The 13,815-nt window shown below is 39.1% G+C and overlaps 1 long non-coding RNA gene across 1 annotated transcript; it reads left to right on the top strand.

Annotated features, from left to right (window-relative positions):
• The first annotated feature begins 251 nt into the window (after window positions 1-251).
• LOC133278291 (uncharacterized) lies at window positions 252-13,234 on the top strand. Its single transcript, XR_009746498.1, has 3 exons — window positions 252-510; window positions 2,050-2,173; window positions 12,277-13,234. It is a non-coding gene; the product is annotated as an uncharacterized LOC133278291 (long non-coding RNA).
• The last annotated feature ends 581 nt before the right edge of the window (window positions 13,235-13,815 follow it).

Below are 13,815 nucleotides of genomic sequence, written 5' to 3'. Positions count from 1 at the left end.
CTTTTGGACTACATCTGTAAGGCAGGTCTGGGAAGCTGGTAAAATCCTTATGGCTGCACAAGGGAATTTTACTGCTAATTTGGCAATATTTCATTTCTAGAGGCTCCTCTCTCATAAACACCTGTCCTCCATGTCCTCCTTGGCTATTTTTGTCATTTCTTCACTGCAGCCAAAACATCATTCATTTTTGAAGGATTAAGAGCTGCAGCCTCCAAGCAACGTCTGGAAAAAATTACTTCAATTGCAAAAGATCCTTTAACAGAAATGCTGGAAACATCGTCTCCCAGCAACCTCAGACACAACTCGACATAAAAGAGGTGCTCACAGTGCAGCCTTAAGGCAGAATGTAACTGTAATGTCCTGTAGTGTGGCCCAGGGCTGCCTTCCTACTGATTGGGGTCTGGGAATGCAGGTCTGATGGTGCTGCAGGTTTTCCATGGCAGGTGGTGTTAAGCGAGCCTGTCTGCTATTTGGGAAGACAGAAGATACTGTGCCTGCCTCTATTTCAAGGTAATAACTTTTGAAGTTATTTAAAGAACGGTTGCTGCCTTTGAACACTCCCTGTATGCAGTAAAGAAGCAGGTAGGAGCACAGATAACACCAAGTTTCCCAATTTTTTACTTAGAAGTCCTTTTTTTCACCAGATAACCATCCCTTCAAAAACAGATCTTGAAACGGGGCCTCAATTTGTCCCACTTGCTTAATTACTTAAAATAACATCTTAATTTCAGAGTAGTTGTTTCCTTATACTGCTACATGGATTTCAATTTTGGAAACTATGCTGTTCATGAAAGCACTTGAATGTATGGGATGAGATTTATCAGATCACCTTTGTGACACAGGAACACAGGGTTCCGCAGTCCTGTCTCAGTTAGCAGTTCTCTCCTGTGTTTTACGTTAAGCACATGCTGAAGTTTCATCCCATCTGCATGATGACAGCAGGGAAATGATGAGTACAGCTAATCTCTGCCAGATTCAAAAGGATATACTGGGTCTACTTCTACCACACATGCTAAACCCTGACTCCCAAGATGAAGCATCAAGCACAAGACAATAGGTGTGAAGGACTAATGATACTAAGGAGACTTTCTTGAGAGACAGTACAAATTAGTTACTCTTCCCAGAAAAGCAGGTGAAGACATCTGGAAATCACAGGAGGAGAAAGGAGAAACAATAAAGTTAGACTGGGAAAGGTGATGTGAAGTTCCATGCAAGTAAAGAAGAGAAAACGTGCTTAGTGCTATCTTGGATGTGGTCCAAAAAGTCTTACAAGCATGCAGCCAACAAAGAGTAGTCAGGATCTATTCTGCTTTGATTCTGGTATATCATGTTAAAATTAGTGTTCTAGCTTGCTTCAGGTACGTGTTTTCATAGAATCATAGAATAGTTAAGTTTTGGAATGACCTTTTATTTTGTGAGAAAGCAATTTAAAAAATGAACTGGTTATAGTTCAGAAACTCAACTTTGTTGACAAAGATGGTTTCGGTTAATGAAAGGCTAAATTGGATGCATTAAAACTGAAAGGAATATGAACCATATGCTGTTATGTTTGATGAACTAAAAACGATACTTCTCTCTACCGGATTCCCTGGGGCTGTTTTCAAACTGGGGGCAATATATGTCTTTCATTTGGTGGTTTAACACTAGATAACCCAGTTAGGTACAAACTGGAAGAATTGGATATTCTTGGTCCACTTTCTGCTGGGAAAACTGAGGGTACCAATTCTGAATGTCTCATTCTTCACACGTCAAACCCTAAGACTAGAATAGTTGCTTTTCAAGATTGAAACTTGCTCTGTCTTGCTGCTTTTCTGCTTTTCAACTGAGATTGAAGGACTGTATCAAGCCTAAAGTGCATCTTTTTGAACAAAGAACATCTTGTATTTTACACTGGAGGCTTTGGTATTCTTTTCACTGAAGACTGCAAACTGCTCTTTGGAAGGAGAGTTTGTTTCACTTTCAGAAGTTGTCTATTTACAAGAAGTTGAAGATATTCAACAAACTGCATGACCATGTCTCTCATAAACAATTTTAATACTTTCATTTTAGGATCTTTGAATTTAACAACAAATGTTAACCTTGGCTCCAAGAACCACCATCCTTTGAAAGCTAAATTATCAGATGCAGCGACTACATATGGTTACAATAAAAACAAATATTCACAAACATTACTGTAAGTAAAAGCATGCAATTCATACTGATATTATTCTTATTCTGGTTGTGCTGCTGATATTTATGAGAGTTTGGACAAGTGATGTGTAGTTGTGAATATATTTATGAATCCCAAACAGCTCTTGTATTTTGGCAGGTAAAACTGTCTATAAAGACTTGTCTTATACAGAGACTATAAAGACTGCTTGTGTTTCAGGTGCATTATATGTCCCCCTCCTCTAGAAAGGCTTTGAGCAACCACACTGGGAGGATTGCTGTCTTCGGTATGGTATCTTCTTGCCTGACTATTAAAATCAATATTGAATTTCTTGTAAAGCTTGTAATAAGTGCAATCCTGTTTCTGTTTGAAATAGTGGGAGTATTTTCATCAACTTCAATGGGAATTTTTATGTATGTTAATGGAACAAATTAATTCAGGCAAATACATTACACAGTATCTACTGCTTTAAAATACATTATTTTTATTGAGAGCACTGCTCTGTTACAGTTATGAACCCCCCAAAATGTATCTGTCTATGAAAAGACATTTCAGAATGGTTAACGTATCTAAGTAAAATGAGAAGGAAGCAAATCGTCATAAGAAAAGTGCCTTTGTTCAGCAGGTGGTATATGCCTGGTGGTGATATTCCCCGCTTCCAAAAGACACAGTGCAACAGGCATCCCTCCAACTGCCAGTAACTTATAGATTGATTGGTACTTGAGTTTTTACTCGTTTTGTGATTGTTTCGAATGCAGAACAGCCACTAGAAAGGGAGCATTTTGTCATTTGGCAGGCCTCCAAACAGCACTAGCAAGTGACCATACCTTTCCAGCCTAAACTAGTCTTCATGTGGTAGCAGTCAGGCTGGTGTTCATACATGATTTTATGAATAGTGAAGCTACTCATAGTAATAGCTAGTATCACCCAGAGCAGACACAAGATAATTGTACAATTGAGGAAAAGTATCAAGCATCCTTTCCCCTAAAATTATGTATTTCTTTTTTAGAAAAATTGATCTTAATCTAATTAAACAATAAATGAGATGTCTCAATTGGTAAAAGTGGTTAGATTTTTATTTCAGGGGATAATATCTGCTCCCCTTTGACAGTATCACTTTCTCCATTGGCAGCATCAGTCTTTGGGATTAAATAAATTTCTGAGTCACATGATGTTGATGATTTGACTTCGATATATTGGTGCATAGATGACAATATATTTCCTTTTATATAATTAGCATCTTTTAGTAGAATCTGCAAAATTGCTTATCTTTCTTGGTTCAATTTTTCTGCTCTAAAAGTTAACTGCTTTCTTTGCTTCAGTAATTGTATTTATTTGTGTTTGGTTTTAGTTTTGTGGGCTTGTATCAGAAAATAAAAAATGATATAATAATGGTTTTAAATTAAAAAAAAACCCAAGTATGACCTCTGAATACATTAATATTCACCTGTATTCTTGCGTGGAACTACTTAACCAACTACTATCGGACTAACATCTGTTAAAGAAGGAGGTCATGTATTGTTTTATAATTTCTAGCAGAAAGTTCTAATAATGTTCCTAGGATGTCATATTTTGGAACAGTTAAATAAAACATTCTTATGTGGGGAAAGCAGAAAAACAGTCTTTTTTTTTTTTCCAGGTATAAAGAATTTTTCTTTAAGATTTTTAACAAAAATTCAGTTCATGCTCTGTTTTATTTCCCACTACATACCTAAGTCAGAAACAGAACTTAGCCTTTAACTTGTTATCATTTGAAAGGCCAGAAGCTACAGCTACAGGTACATTTTGGGTTCACATGCTGTGTTTTCAAGGGACTGCTATCAGTGATGTCTTTTACGACCCTTTATATAGCCATAGCATTTGGGGACTTGTTTGAGGCTTACATAGCGTTTGGGGACTTGGTTGATGCTTGCAATATGCAATGCAGCCCAGTCCTTCCACCACAGCTGCTGTACCACTGTTGTTGTACCACCCCCAGATCCTGGACAAGTGAAGAAAGTTGTTTGCTTAGTTAGTCATAGAAGAAGCTCTAAATATTCCTCTGACATATGTTTGTTTTAACTACAGGCTCTAAATTACTTTTTCTTTGCATGGGTATGATTAGCTCAGGAAACACAAGGGCTGGTCTAAACATATGTACAGGAAAATACTGCCATACAGAAATGACAAGGTGAGGGACACATCTTTTTAAACAGAACTTGTGAGTTTTCTCAAGCCCAGTCACTTTCCATTCTTAAGAGCTTGAAATAGAAACAACCCAGCACTCAGCAAATCGTTCCCTCAGCCACTATCTTCCCTCCCTCCAGCTAAAAACATAGCTCATGATCTGAAATGTATTAATATATATGTGTAAAAATGGAATTGGAATGATAAACATTTAGGTATTAACCATTTAACTATATCACCATGTAATGCCAGTGCCCTTTGAGGTTGCTATTTGAAATTCAAAGTATCTAACAAATGTGGGCATTATTGGTCCATTTCAGGGAAAAACTGTCTCTGACATATGTGCACTTGTATACTTTTTATTTTAACACTATGTAGGAAGATGAAAACAGGGGTAATGGTAGATAAAGCACCTTTTCTTCTTCAGATGTAGACTAAACAGTTTCATAACAGTTGCTTCTAAATATTGCAGAAACGCCATGGTGGCATGCTAAAAATCTCACCAAGAAGAAGACTCCTCATGTAATAAACTAAAAGCACTGAGTCCTGAGGCAGGGGAGTTTGGTTCCTGTGCAGCACACCTAGTAACGTCCCCTGCTCTCAAGTGGGGAGTCGGGGTCTAACAGAGACAGCAGATGTAGCTCTAGCTAGCAGCATTTTTGCTTTTAGCAAGTCTCTTAATAGATCAGCAGTCACCCAGTGGTTGTGTGTTGTGTGGTGTGGACCTGTCTAATGTTTCTTTCCAGAATCACTCATGAGCACAGCTGGAAGGGATGGGGGCCCTCAGGGCAGAAGACCTACAAGCAGCAATCCTTACCTACCAACACATGTGGAAGGCAGCATCCTTCTCTGAGGTACCAGGGAAAAACAGCTGATACATAAATGAGGGAGAGCCTACGGATCTGGGATACTGAGAAATGAGAAAGGAACAGAATAGTCAGCTCCTTCTTTGAGAGATGGAGGGGAAGACAGATAGAATTGCTGAAGGTGTTATTGGGTTATTATTTTTATGATCTCCAGGAGCAGACAATCAGGGTTTGAGGTGAGAAGCTCAGTGAGTGATTAGCTGTCTCCTCGGATACCCAGGCTCTGGTCCTCCTGAGTTTTGTACTTCTTAAGAATGATAACCTTCTGGCCCAATCAGAAGAAAATGAATATAATGTATCTCTGTAGAAAGGCTTTAGGAGATCAAAGTCATACACAGACCTTCACTTTCAAGATCCAAAGCATTCTAAGTGTACTTACTCAAGGGGCTACTTATAAAGTCTTAATATTATGAATAAGTGGTGCTGCTCAATTGCAGTTTTGAAATGTAAATCCCTTTCAGAAAATGAATGTACGTGTAAAAGAAAGCAGAATAGGTCTTGGAGAAAGTCATCCCTGAGGCTGATTAGTGAGTACAATCAAAAAGCAACTTTCTTCCTCCTTTTCCAAGCCAACAGTGTTTTTACCCCATTTTTGATGGCGGTCTTCAGCCTCCAAAGATCTCCTATAGCAAATTAGTTATTTTGCTTTCCTTTTCTCTAAAGGTATTTTGGGTATTTTATACCCAAACCTGCATCTGGTGTATTTTGCTTACAGGCAAGCCCGTATCTCTTCCCTCAATGTTTTTTTCACAGACTTTTTTCTTGCTATGGTTTCCCTTCTCATACAAAATAGAGAAGGTTTTGGGACAATATAGTCCATGAATTAGTCCACAAATTACAAAACCAGCATTTTGCCAGTCACATTCACAGGAATACCTCTTAATTTCCCTGCAAAAATATCATCAAATAAGCAATATTTGTGATATGCAGGCCTTCCCGCTGGATTATTCTAGAGGAGCATGGAGTACATGTTTTCCTGCTAGGACTCGCCTTCTTCCATTTCAGTTAAGGGAATATCCATTTTGAAGTTTCACCAGCTAAAGCTATGGCCATCTGTCTGAAAGGGTGCATGCCTTTCTTCTTGCTGCATCTGTCCTCACTCTTCCCACTCTTCATATTTACTTACAAACACTTCCCCTGACTTCTTTTTTTGCTCTTCATGTGGCTGGCATTTATAGCCTGTCTCTATTACTGTTAAGTATTTTTCTTCTTTGGCTTTGGTGCCTGTCTCCTCCTCTTCCATCTCTTTCGAGAATATTTTTCCCCACATCTCACAGCAATGATGTGTTTGATCCTGCTCCACTCTTAAAACTTATGCTACTGATCAGTCCATGAGAATGCACAAGGGTGAAATTTTTTGGGAGGCCAGAGTTTGCTGTTACCCCTGGTAGAATAGAGAGCCGAATTTATTATGGTATATGATACAAACCTTAGAATGTGAGTCAAAGGAATAGGGCACACAATGCATGTAGAGAAGTCAGTGACGGAATGGATGCTGGAGACATCCTCTAGTATACAACAGCATTGGGTATACATAAAAACCTTTTAGCACATTACTGCACCTGGGGCATTAGTACAAGTGTTTCCTATTAGTATCCATTTTAGAGTAGTGTACCAATTGACTTTTTTTTCTGACCTGACTGAAGAAACCCCCCCAAAAAAAACCCAGTTTGTATTTTCCTGCAGAAAATGTGTTTAGTTTTCTTGGGGAATTGAAGTAGAAGCAAAAATAAATTACCTAGGTAGGATTAACATATTTCTCTCATTCCTAGATATTACTTTTTGCATAGCGTTTAGGCTTGGAGGCTAAAAATTAAAAAGGAAAATACCCTTCCTAGTCTGTATAACAATATTACATGGTTCTGAACTTTCAAATTGGATAGTTCAAGATAAATGTTTCAGATTTGTATTTTGCTTTGCTTACAGTATGTATGGACAGTGCTGAAACAATATTTCTCAAGAAAATATTCTCTGAAAAAAAACCCCTCATTTAGCTCTTTCAATAGAACATAACAGCACCATATCCTCCCATCTTGCTCTCCTGTTAGAGCCTGACTCATGAACAATGCCTTACCCTTTCAATGTGACCATGTGCTTGAGAGGGGGCTGCAGATTTAAATCAGGCAATTTAAAATGTTTCCAATTATAGTAAATGCCTTTGGGAGGATGCCAAAATGCTAAATAGCTTGATAAAAATGAAAGGTTCTTTGTTTCAATTATTTCTTACTGCGCTACATGCTTCCCCTGCCACCACTTAATTAGAGACAAGAACTCCACAGGAGATCCTGTTCTTTATTAATTTATTTTGAAGTTATTAACTGTACTCTCAACAGCAACACCAAAACCTGAATTCAATGGCGCTCTGGATAAGGAAAGACAGTCCAGTGGGTTATGCCATTAGCATGGGGCTGGAAATGAGAGACCATAATTCTCACTCCTGACAAAAGCTCCTCATGCAATCAAATCACTTGGACCCAGATGATTAGAGGTGTTTCATTTTACTCCTGTGGAAAATCATGCAAGCCAGGAACCTCTAATGATGTGTTGTGTCATCTCTGTCTGTGACAATGTCTGCTTTCAGAAGGGTTTGTGAAGGTATCTAGCTCAAGAAATGCTCAGTGATTACTTAAAAAGTCCTGAAAAAATGTAACAAACACATGCATTTTGGAGCTTCATGAACACACATTATTTCACCTTGTACTAGCCTGTACGAATGGGATTAACTTTGCACCCTGTTGCATATCAGAACTTTGGCCAGGTGGCAAGCAAACAACCCCTCCTCCAGGCTGAAATGGGCCATATTGTTTTCTGTAGCTCCTATGTTCTTCCTGATCTAGGAATCAATGAGAATGGCAACAGGAAGCTGAAATTGGGATTTTCAGTCTCCCAGTTCTAATTAAAAAAGAGGCCCCATGAGCTAATACAGCAGAGGAGTTTTCTGCTCCCCTAAGGATTATGGAGTTTAAAGGGTCACAGCTTCTTGTAGCAACTACTTGATAACATGAGGAGCTTAACACTTGTTTGGACTTTGCCAACAAAATGTAGGTGAGATAAGAAAAAAGAACCTACAGCAAAATTTACAAACTAATTAGTCAGCATTAAAACAAGTCACTTCACAGGTGAGGACACCAATAGAAATGTTTATGTTGGGGATTTGTCTAGCCTTGGAGCTATCTTGTTTCTGGTTTAAAATACTTGGGTTTACTCACTGAACTGTTCTGCTTGCAACAGCATTGGGTTAAATACAATAGAACAACATGTTAAATTGTTTGTATAACAGCTTGTAGGACAGGTCCTCACTCCTCACTTGGTGCAATTTGGCAGGGATTATATGAGCTCAAGGGCTGTCTCTACATAATTAGTTGTCAACTAATTTGTTCTAAGGTGTGATTACTTGAAGAAAATTTTCACTAGTGATAGTTACTGAAACATGTATTTTGCTGCCTGTATTATCCTGTTGCTGGCATACATATTTTTCCTTGGAGCACATGCTAGTGAACTTTATAGACCACAGCATCCTTATTACTTTGTGGCTCTGAATGTTTATGTTGCTACCTAGGACATCTGTGACCCAGCTGTCTGTCTGTCCTGCACTGCTTTCTGTGTAATGTACCCAATTCTTCTTGGAAAAATGTAGCCTATGTTGGCTATATAACTACATTGCATAGAATGGTGAGATGAGTCTTGATGGAGCTGGGTTGAGCAAACCTGGCCATACGTGCACCATGCCAGCCTGTTGGATTATCCCAGAGCTCACAGAAAATCCTATTCAGGTTCATGATTCTTTTCCTTGCAGTGCCTCAGATGAACATAGCATCACATAGGTTTAGCCCTTTTCAGATATGCTAAGTATCTGCAGACCTCACCACTTCTGAGGGTGTTCATTACTTTTGAGTCCCAGGTCAACCTCTTGAGCTGAGGAGACAAGACTGGGTTTCTCAAGGAAACTAGTGGTCTAGGTGAATTCAGTTTGTGTGCCTGGGACTGAATCTAGCACAGAATTCCTTGGCAGAGGTGGGGGAGGGCAGAAAAACAGAATTGGCTTTCAAAGGACTGTTGCTACAAATACAGCAATATTGTCAGAAATCCTGAAGTATTTGACCTAATTTTCAATTAAATAGTCATCACTATAAAATATTACACTGCTCACTTGTATTTACATGCAACAATTGCGTTTCATTGTTTTTACTAACCATCTAGTAGTTACAAAGACTCATTTATGACCACTTAATAGCCAGACTCTTAATATTTGTAGTGCAATTAGCCTGAAACAGTCTTGAATAATGTCCTGTTTACAACTGAAGTAATAAACCAAGAGCACCAGGGGACAGAAAGGCTAATTAAAGGGGACAATTGGAGGAACAATCCAGTGTTGGATGGCTGGAAACACGCTGTTATTCTTCTGTATGGGGGAGATTTATGCTGAAGGTGATTAAACCTTAAAAGTATTTGGTTTCTTTTTGCATTTCTGTTTGGACTCACTGGACCTGATTCTCATTTACAGCCAGACTTCTTTACACATCCAGTGGCAGTGTAAAAAGTCTTTAAGAGGGTATTTACTGCCAAAGTGGACTAAAGAGGGCCTAGCATAAAAAGGCAGTTAAAATCAGACTGGACTAAAAAGTTAACACGAACAGTTTTCCTACCTCTAAGTGCCCAGTGTTTTATAAAGGCTGTGGGATCTTAGGAAATTAATATCATTGCTATATAATGAACACAGACTGTATCCAGATAAGCTGTGTAATTACTGCTAACATGCAAACCCTCCTAAAGTCTGCTGGAGTGCTTGGCCACCACTCCTTAACTATATTGGGTAGTAGTGATAAGGGCACTCGTCATGCTTCCAAAATCTGCTTTTTATTGGGAAAACTATTTACTGAGCATCTGCTACACATGTTTTCATTAGGAGCATAGTTTTGTAGTTCTACATGTAGGCTTTTAATGAGACAGAGCTAAAAAATCAAGACATCTGAGGCATAAGACGTTTTAAGACTTTTGTTAACAAGTTTGGAGTCTCATGTTTCCTAGCTTTCCTCTGCAGTCTGAAAAGCCAAGATTATTTACCTATTTATTTTTCTAAACAAAGCTGATCTCCTCTTCTGATCACAGGAGTCTAAGAGCTTTATCTTTCTTTCCTAAACATATTGAGATTTGCAATAGGGATGCAAGAGTTGGTAATGCTGTAAATTTGAGACAAGCAGTGTAGCTTTATTCATGGGCCTTTTAAGTACATTGTGCTTTCAGCTAAAATTAGCAGGAATTTTGCTACTGTTGGCTTCACTGGGGAAAAAATCAGACCTGAGTAACACCGTCATGTTCATTACTGAAGAACTATCAGATTAGAAAATGTAGTATGGATTGTAATGACTTGGTAATCAACATTATGGTCCATGGTTGTCTTATACATGGTGCATTTGTCCCATATTTGACATATATAAAGGTGCTTAAAAAGGTTATAAGGGTAGTATAAGTGGCTATATTTTTTACCCCAGATTAGTGGTTATGCACATACCTAGGAACTCAGGAGGATCCTGGAGATGCTGCTCTTCCATGAAGCAAAACTCTACTCTCAGCTTCTTGGAAGTAGCTTGCTTCTGTGCAAGGTCTGAGCTCCCGCCTCCTGTTGAGTGTGAACTCATGTCAATGCACACTGCAGGATTCTATGGCCCCCAGCTCCTAGCTCTGGGCTAGCAGCATTTTAAGTAGCTTGTGTACCACCTTTGCTGTGCATGTTGTATGTAACAGGTAGTCAGTGTGAAAAAGGTCCTGCAGGATTAACTATAATCAGTAAAGACACTACAGATATTTTTTGTAATATAACCTGTCTATGTGGGCTGGTACTTTGGGTCGTGTCTAACACTTCCATTACAACACTTGTTTTTTTTCTTCTCCTTATTTTTATCTGCTAAATGCAATGTAGAAGATGAGCTGCACCAGCTCCACTCCTATGCAGGTCAGCCTCACACCAGGTATTAGTGGTATACACTAATGCATATACCCACCAGTTCATTTCTAATGTGACTCTGTTAAAGCTAGACTGGAATACTCAGGGAAAATCTAACTGCAGAGCTTTCCAAGATTTCTCTCCAACCCTTCCAACTCAATAATCAGCTTGAGGAATAATGTGACAAATGTTGCTTTGTCTGCATTTCAGAGGCATATGTCAGGCCACATCATTCAGGGTATTTTGAGAAGATACACTATCTGGAGAAAAGGTCTTTGAAAGCTTGGAAGTTTCTAGTTACCAAAGGACTGCAGTTCAGGTGAGGTGGGGAGTCCATAGGGGAATGGAGATGGGTCTGCAGATGTGTAAAGGGATACTAAGCCTTCAGATAACATTATTCAGCATGCTGATTAGGGACTTGACAGTGATAGTATAAAGTTGAGATGTATGGCAAAAAGAAGAAAAAGAAAGAATCAGGTGATCAGCCTGATCAACCAGGCTGCTAGAAGCCTTGGCTGAGCTAATGAAAGAGTATTTTATGGGGAACGATCAGATGTCAGAAGAGATTTATAGGCAATGATCAGACTCAAATTGACTATAAATTCCTGGTACATTTTTTCCATAATAAGTCAATGCTCCTCTAAGCAAGTTATGCATAAAGAGAAGGGCAGGAAAAGTCATATTATTTATTCATAATTTAACAGTAAGAACTATATAATTTTTTAAAGGATGTCTAAGTGACAGAAAGTTGAAATGAGAAGGGAAGCTAGGAAGTAGCCTGTCTTCTGAGGAAACTGGAGTGCAGAATTTATACATTGCTTGTGAGGGATCTCATTCCCAATGCCTTTCCTACCCAAGGTCTTTGGAGCTGGGAATTATCTTACGATATTTATTGGTCTCAAGGTCCAGATTCCAAGCTTGTCAGTAGTGTAAGCACGAAAGAATTGTGGGTTTGAGTGAAACTCACTTACGGGTAAGGGTAGCTTGTTAAAAATGCTTCCCATCATACTTTCCTCTATTTGCTTTCAATTTCAAGGTGATAAAGAGGCTGGTTAAATAGGGCAGGATGTTATGGGAAATGTCTGTCTTTAGAGGCTGGCAAATTGCCTCTACATAAGCAGCACTAAATGCCTTTCCTTTTTTTTTTTCAGCGAAACCCTGTGGAAGCTGTGCCTGAGGAAAGCCCATGAAAAACACCAGAGGCACAACACTTTAAAAACTCATTTAGGAATGGAGCAATACACAAGAAGCAGTGTGAAATGCTCATAGTACCAGGCTTGGATAGCTGGCAAAACTTCACAGGCGACCGTGTCATCTGGGGACTCAATGGTATAAATTAGGAGAGCATTTTATCACAGGCTAGATTTATGAATGTAATATTTATGTCAGGGAGGGAGAGGAGAGAAGAAATATAGATTTTTAAAATGGTTTTAAATATTTTTTGCTTAAAAAAATCTCATTATTTTTTATCTTTCTAAGCCAGCTGGATAAATCAATAGAAAGCAAATTTAACTATTGTAAGATTTTGGGAAAGACACTTGCATTTTCTTTTCTTTTAGTGGTTGCATTCATTTGCCTGTTTCTGGAAACCCCTGGGGATGGGATTTTTTGAGCCTTTTCTCTACACATTAATGCCTGGGCTTATGCAGGTCAACACAGTTCTTTGCATCCCAAGACTTTCTGGGTATTCACATGTGGGAACAGTATTGAATCATAGTGTTTATAAAGAGGCATTGGATGTTCAGAAAATAAGTATTAGGCCCCAAATATTTTCACCTTAAAATCACCGTGGAGAACCCAAATTTTAAGTGACAAAGAAAAGTGTTAGCATTTGTAACTCTGTCTCCTGAAATATTGAAATTTTCATGTAATGTGTCCCTTTCCCTTGTGTCCCCAAGGCTGGCCTTCAACCACAGTGTCTCTGGATCTTGAAACATAAGTCTTTGACAACTGCTCTATGCTGATTACTTTCCTCCACCCCTTTAAAGAAAATTAGAGATGCAGTTTCTAAACCATATGGCTCTATGTTCTAGCTGCTCAGGAAGGAGTTCTTGTCTTCAGGTCCCTAGTCTATGGAACAACCATTGAGATGGTTTGGCCCCTCGGGGTTGTTCATTGAGGAAGTTTGCATCTCAGGAGACTGTTGTCCCCATGAGCTTTTCTCTGCTACAAGGAGAAGAAAGAGGGTTGTCCTCCCACCCCTCCTCACAGCCAGCAGGGTCAAGCTCCTTCCCTCGAGAAGTTATTTCTCCTCCTGCCTTGCTTCCGTAGAGACAGAGGCAGGGACAAATATGGCTTATGACCCAAAGCTGATGGTTACTGGTCAAATGCACAGGAAGTCTGGTGTATAGTCTATGGTGGTGATTACATCGTGTTGTCATTTGCCAATAAGCAGTGCTTGAAGTTTCTTTAGGAGCTTTCTTTAAGTGTCTTAAAGGCTTGCCCATCAACTCCATCTTAGGACCACATGATCCTTGAGGTCCTTTACAACCTGGTATTCTATGACTCTATGCTTGATATGTCACGGGGTTGAAATTAGGGCTCTAATAACTTCACACCTCATTGAATTTTCGGGATAAAACCCTTCCTGCAGGAAAGCATGGGATGTAGCTGTCCAAGCGGCCTCTCCTCATGCAGCATGCAAGTGACAGCAGTGTGGTTGCTTGTTTGATGTCTTTCTCTGCAGCAGA

This window comes from Pezoporus flaviventris, unplaced genomic scaffold, assembly GCF_033815535.1.
Source record: "Pezoporus flaviventris isolate CSIRO_AGI_PZ_B2104156 unplaced genomic scaffold, CSIRO_AGI_Pfla_v1 ptg000066l, whole genome shotgun sequence".
Lineage (NCBI taxonomy): Eukaryota > Metazoa > Chordata > Aves > Psittaciformes > Psittacidae > Pezoporus > Pezoporus flaviventris.
Note: the sequence above shows the minus strand (reverse complement) of the source record. Positions and strands in the feature narration are given on the sequence as shown.